Below are 6594 nucleotides of genomic sequence, written 5' to 3'. Positions count from 1 at the left end.
GCTGGAACACTTTGCCGGGAAGTCTTATGATCTTTCTATCTTTGAGGTAAATGAGCTAAGACCCATGGCACCAACAAGGAAGCCGAGCGAGACTTTTACTTGCCAGTCCTGCCTCACCCTTCTTCTTTGGCAGCTGTCGCTTCTAAATGACGAGTTCATGACAGACAAGCTAATGCCGTCTCCAGGTGTCCCAAACACAGACGTGGAGAAAGATAGCCCTCCCAAGGGACCTGATGCAACCGTCTTGTCTTTATTTAACCTTTCGGATCAAGATCTCTAAATTTGGGGTGCAAGATTAGTCTCACGGTGCCATGTCGCCGTGGCTCTTCACATCTAAGAGGAAGAGAGTGTCTCCACTGTGGCAGCTAAGAATAGACAGGCTGCTGGCCGGGCGTTGCCCAAAGTCCTTGCTCATTGCCTGCCCAGTGCGAGAAGAGAAGCGCGAGCTACAGGCACGCACTCTCCAGCGACGTCAGATTCCCCGTTACTGCAGATGTTTAGAGACTGGGACTTCTTGCCCTTGGCATCACTGGGTCAAAACAGTCTGTGTTACTGTGAAGCTGCCCATCCACCACAAACATTTAACAGTACCCTTGGCCTTTTGCCCAGGAAATGCCAGTAGCACCCCCACTCCCCAACTCCATCATGTTATAATAACCAAAATATCTGCAGATGTTGCAATCGGCTCCCTACCATGGGGGACACAAAATCATCCCTGATTAAAAACCTTGTGTCTAGAAACAGGTACATAAGTCTAGTGGTTTGGATGTGAAATGTCTCCATACATTCATGTGTTTAAACACTTGGTCCCAGTAGGTGGCGCTGTTTGGGGAGGCTGTGCTGGGCATAGAGACTTGCTGGGACGTGGGAGGCTGTAGGGACCAAGCTTTGGGTTTATAAACAGGTCCTTGGAACTTACTCTCCGATTCCTAATTCTCCCCTTACTTCCCTGGTGAGGAACAAGTCACACCAGAAGCTCCGAGCACCACGGATGTGCCACCATTGCCTTCCCTACCATGAAGGACTAAATGACCTAAATGATGAGCCAAAATAAACCTCTACCCTCTTAGATTGACCCTATCGGGTATTTGGCCATAGCAGGAAGAAAGATGAAAAAGAGGATCTAGGGAAAGAAAGGTGATGAGTGGAAGGAGGGGTGGAAGGAGCTGTGGGAGGAGGGGGAGAGGGAAGAGAAAAGGTGGAAGAAGTGGTGGGGGAGAAGGGGGTAGAGAGGAAGGAGAAAGGAGGGAGGAGGAAGGGTGGGAGGGAACAGAAGGAGGAGGCACTACTGCCACCACCATTTAACACAAACACGTTGCCCCAGGAACATAATGGCTAGGCCACTGGTCTTCGAAAAAGCACAAATTGTGTGCAGAGACCTCTGTTGCGTCCTGCTGTTTAACCCACGAGGAGCCTGTCCTGGCTCTCTAAAGAGACATTTGTTACACACGAAGAAACTGAAGTTCAGAAATGTCAAGTCACTTGACCGAGGTCATACAGCTAGGAGCAGCAGAGCAACCAAGGGAACCAGGATCCCCACCCCCAAATGAGAATTAGCACCCAATCCAGGACCAAAAGTTCTAGAACAGTCTCAGCTCTCAACCACACTCCAGTCCGCCAGAACTGTCCCAGCAATCTGTCTAGGCGGAGACCTGCAAATAAGAAGGTCTAACTACTCTCTGTAAGAAAATCAACCCAACATTCATGCTGGGGGGTTGTACTTCAGCGCTGAGAGTTTCTGATCATCCATTTACAAGATTAAGAAGAAAAAAAAAATTATCAGTGATTTTCAATTTTGCCTTCAAATAGAATCATATCAAGGTTTTTTCAAAAGGAATGACTAAACCACACAGTAGCTGAAAGGGACTCTCGGGGACCCGGGGACACTCCAGGGTGCAGTTAGAATTAAGATCCCTGAGACATCCTGGTTCCCGGGCTGAAGGCCACTGCCACCTCACAGGCAGTCAGGACACACTGGGATGCTCTGGTGGGAGTGAGTAGCTGGGAGACTTCCTGGAGCTTTTTGTGGTCTCGGCTGCTCTCCAGTCCATGAAAAAGACCGTCAACATCTCATCAGAGATGAGACCACGAAACATCATCAGAGATGAAACCACGAAACATCAGAGTCCACTGTCGCTCCAGTTAGGGGTAAACCCTGGGAACGAGGACAGCAGCGAGAGCTTTGTTCTAACCCATGGTCTTGCAGGAAACAAGAGTACACCTCTCTTCCAGCTCCCAGAGGAAGGCTCTCTCCTCCCAGCTCTCTCCTCCCAGCTCCTGGGAAGGGGGAAATGCCCACTCATCAGGTATGCAGAAGCTGTTTAGGCCACACCGCTGGAACTATGGACCTTTTCTGTTCCTTCCAGTGCCTTCTGATGTCACTGTTTGTACAAGTGGCCCTCCTCCAGCAGGATGGCTTCACCTAGCACTTGCAAGAACAATTAATAATAAAAAAAAATCCATGCCCATTTTCTCATGCATGCTTCCTAAGGACCCACACAAAATGGTTCCATCATCATCTTCTTCATCTTCCAATCACACACACAAAAAAAAATCAGTTAAAGGGGACAGTAGAACACAGGAGACATGAAAGAGAGAGGTGGAATACAATAAGAACACAGGCGACATGAAAGAGAGAGGTGGAAAACAATAAGGGTTAAAGACTTACATGGAACAGGGGGATTTAGGAGATGGGATGGCAGGGAGTAGATTAGCCCAAAGTGTGGATACATGAAGAAGCCTAATTAAAAGCCACTAATTTTAAGAGAGAGAGAGAGAGAGAGAGAGAAGATAGATATTGAACAGAAGTACCCCACATGAGTGAGTAATACTGTTCCCAGAAGACATAAGTTATTAAATGAAAATCTCAATGCCAGGCAGGCCGTACCTCCCTATGAGTTACTGTTTAAGGAGTCCCCAGAGATACCCAGAACAACACAGCCCATCACTGCTGCTCCTGGTTGCCCACCATAGATAGATGCTCAGACCCTATTGCTGAAGACACCCCTAACTTTTGGTGTTCAACACAGAGAGCAAGAAACTCTCTTGGCTAGTGTGCATAGTGCCTGAGTTGCGGTGCAGGCCTCTGGAGGAGAAAGTCACCAATAACCTGATAGAGCTATGACCCTTGCACGCAACAACACTGATTAGACCACAGAAAGAGCCCCCTGGAATATAAGGGCACAACAGCTAAGCAGGTAACCAATCACTTTCTGATTGGATGTGAGGTCTGCCCCACAGGAGGAATTTCATATCTGTTACTGTAAACCGGAGCAAAAGCCCATGCTGAGGAGATTATAGGCCCTGTTGGGCAATATGGGGTATCTCTCTTTTTTCTTTTTTTTTTTCCTTGCTAAAGGGTCCTACTATTAACTATCAAACACCTTCTAAATATGCGTGTACCAACAGATCTGTGCTCCTTTCGGCTTTGGTCAGAGAAGCTTCCTTTGGCCGTGGATGGTGGTTCACGTAGAGACACATCACAGGTCAAGGTGCTGAGTAGAAAACTGAGGGCTCAGCTGTGGGTGAGTCGTCTGTACCGACCTCCCAGAATCCAATGCTCCGGGAACTTCAAAGAAGGGACAGACAGAATGGAAGAGCCGGCAGGGGAGCTGTGGATCGCTGACTTTTGGGTCTGGCACAGCTGCCCCGTGCATCCGATCTCATTAGTTGTGGTTATCTGATCACATCCTACTGGAGGAACCCACACTCACGGGCGCGCAGGCAGCACTAATTGGGTTCAAGGGGTAACTGATAAAACAAATCAAAACAGAGAACTCGAAGCTGAAGCTTGTAGGGGAGGGGTGGAGGCACTAGAGGGAGCTAGAGGGAGTCAGTAGGAGAGTCGACGTAACCGACAGTTGCGCAAGCATATGGAACTCTCCAAGAATAAAAATATCATTTAAAATAAATAAGCGAACAAAAAAGATTCAATGGGAAAGAGGTTCCTAAGATGTTAACACCTGGGGCTGCTTCTACAGATATACACATGAATGCCAGGCATTCTTACTGTATTTTAGAAGTGACGCAGGAAAAAAAGAAATCCTGGAATTCAACAAAAGCAAGAAGAGGCTCAAGGGCTTGGGGTGGGGTGTGACGTACTGGTGAGTCAGCTCCTCTCTCTCTCTCTCTCTCTCTCTCTCTCTCTCTCTCTCTCTCTCTCTCTCTCTCTCTCTCTCTCTCTCTCTCTCTCTCTCTCTTTCTCTCTCTCTCTCATGGAAGGCAGACCTGGACGCAAACTTGACCTCTGACTGTGGGAAGGCTCCAGGCCTGCAGTTGCGCAGGTCTGCCGGTGGGAGGCGCTGTGGCGCCGCTCCGGCCATCTCTGACGGTGGCCTTGGGAATGTGGCCACCGGGACCTGGACACCGCCCTGGCTGTGGCCAACACGTGGCAGCCTCAGTCAGCCAGCCCAGCCTGGGTCCAAGGTCCTGTCCTGCGAGAAGGCAAGGGCGGGGGAGGGACTCCCAAAATGAAAGTTCTCGACTGCTTTGTGGTCACAGCCAGTCTGTTTTCTTGTGGATGCTAGGATGCCCTGTGAGCACAGGCACTTGGGGTAGAGAGCCAAGAATCTTTTCTGAACTCATGAATTTTCCAGACTCTGGATTTTTCACCCAGATTTCGGGGCCAGGGCCAAATGAAGAACTGTGTCTGGGACAGTCAGGATACACAAACTGGAGGCTTCTTGAAGTGCGTCTGGTCCGACTGGAGATAAATAGAAACAAACATACCTCCCTTCAGAAAACTTAAAACAAAGGAGGAAGGGAATGTAAGTTATGTTGTTAGGAAGGCGTCACAGCTTAGAACGCTTGAACGTGCTGCTGGCTTGAATAAAATGTCTAATTATAATTCATGTCCCCTATTTTGTTAGTGTGGTTTTAGCTTATCAGAATGTAATGCTATCCAAGGTGACGCAGGAACTCTGCGAATCCATTTACCAAAAACGGGAAGAGGAGGAAAAAAGAGGGTTTCCAAGAAACTTCACGTATGTTTTCCGGAGCACCACAATCGCGTGCACGGCTGTGACTAAGACACCCAAGGGAATGGAGCCCACTCTGTATGACTACTAACCACTCTTTTAGCCTCCAGCCTCCTGTTAACACCCGTGTTTTAACCTCTTCAAATGTCTTCTTAACACCCCAACGCTGCTTCATAGAGTCCTGCCCTGAGGGCACAGCCCAGCACCCAACTTAGCCTGGGGAGAGGTCTCTCCTCAAGGCCACTGTGGGTGGCAGCAGGAGTTGTCTCCTGCCGTACACTTGTATCACCGCAGCTGTCGTGACCAGACCTTATCCTTCTGCCCCTGTCACCGCCCAGCCCCACCGCTTGATCTGTAAGCACCAGCGCAAGTGTTTTATTGCGAATGTGTTTTTGTGGAAAGGCTGGGGAGGTGCAGCGTGAGCCAGTGTGCCTATGGCAAAGAAAGAGGCAACTGGTTTCTATCAGAAAACAAACATAGCAAACAGACAAAAAAAAAAAAACACACACACACACACACACACAGTCTAGAATACATTCATCCCATCTAGAGCAGAGCCCACTTAACCCCTAAAAGTCTTTTAGAAACCACGGTACTGTGCTATAAAGCCCTCGGCCACCATAGTGTGCTATGCTTGTCCTCTTGAAACTCAGCATCCCTCAGTAATTCAGGATTTGGAGAACTGCCAGAACCTCACTTCCTCTCTTAGTTTTTCTTTCTTAAGTGTGTGTGTGTGTGTGTGGATGGATTTTGCCTGCATGTGTATATATGAACCACGCGTGTACCTGGTTCCTATAGCAGCCAGAAGAGGACATTGGATCCCCTGGAACTGGAATTAGAGGTGGTTGTGAGCTGTTGTATGTGTGTTAGGAACTGAACCCAAGTCCTCTGGAAGAGCCGCCAGTGCTATTTCTGAGCCATCTCTCCAGTGCCCCACGCCCCACACACACACTTTAGTTCATAATTCCTCCTGTGGTTAAGAAGCCACAGGCCTTCACTGAGGCCCTCACAGAGGGAAGTGTACTGTTTTGAGATGGACCATTGGCTGACTGCCGTTTCCTCACTGCCAAGTCCAGTCAAAAAAAACAAAAACAAAAATAAAAACAAAAAAAAAAACACCTTCCTATCTTCCACAGAGATGTACAACAAGGCTAAGAAGTGGGGTGAGGAGATTTCAAGGCAAAGCATACAGAGTCGGCAAATCAGAGGACCCCAAATGCAGTGCAGTTGTGTTTACTAGCCATTGGCTGAGCCCAGATACTGGGAGCTGGAGGATCAGAGTTGAACCTGCTTGTCTTCGGTGCGTGGGCTTCTGTCTGGAGGAAAGAAAGGGGCCATCTATCTTCCAGAGGGCTTACTTAGGGGCCAGTCACTTACAGACAACGGGAGTGTGGAGTGGGCTGCTTAAGCAAGCTGGCTGGAACAAGCTGGATTTCCCACTGCCAAACACTGAGATCAAAGGATGCATCAGGGTAAGCCAAAGTTGATTTATTACTCAGGGTGAAGGGATGTCGGATGGGATTCCAGGCAGGTATGCACACAAGAGCACGCCATAAGCCAGGTGTGGGGTCATGCGGGCTGTGGTCGCGCCACAGAAATGCTGCCCACAGACCAAGCT

Source organism: Microtus oregoni, unplaced genomic scaffold (assembly GCF_018167655.1).
Source record: "Microtus oregoni isolate MIOR12 unplaced genomic scaffold, Mior012 000047F_ref0000412, whole genome shotgun sequence".
NCBI classification, from domain to species: Eukaryota; Metazoa; Chordata; class Mammalia; order Rodentia; family Cricetidae; genus Microtus; species Microtus oregoni.
The sequence above is the reverse complement of the archived record's forward strand: the minus strand, read 5'-3'. Positions refer to the sequence as shown.